We start from the raw sequence: 449 nt of genomic DNA, 5'->3' as shown, positions 1-449 counted from the left end.
TTTTGCCTAGGCTTCTTCCTTTTAGGTCAACACTCTTCAGGCTCATGTTGGGGTCTGTTCAGCTGCGTTTCAAAGGGACTCTGGACCCAGGAAGGCCCAGAACCACTGATGCTGAGTAATACCCTTGGCCTTCTGGTCTGAGTTGCTATGGCCTTGGGCATGCTAGGACAGGCAAGTGAGTTTCACTGGGGCATGTGTTGGGTGGATGTTTCAGGTTTTCTTTTCTTTTCTTTTTTTTTTTTTTTTTGAAACAGAGTCTTGCTCTGTCTCCCAGGCTGGCATGCAGTGGCACGATCTCGGCTCACTGCAACCTCCACCTCCCAGGTTCAAGCAATTCTCCTGCCTCAGCCTCCCTCCCCGGTAGCCGGGATTACAGACATGCGCCACCATGCCTGAGTAATTTTTGTATTTTTAGTAGAGATGGGATTTCTCCATGTTGGCCAGGCTAG

Source organism: Gorilla gorilla, chromosome 9 (genome assembly GCF_029281585.2).
Source record: "Gorilla gorilla gorilla isolate KB3781 chromosome 9, NHGRI_mGorGor1-v2.1_pri, whole genome shotgun sequence".
NCBI classification, from domain to species: Eukaryota; Metazoa; Chordata; class Mammalia; order Primates; family Hominidae; genus Gorilla; species Gorilla gorilla.
This window is presented reverse-complemented; position numbering follows the sequence as displayed.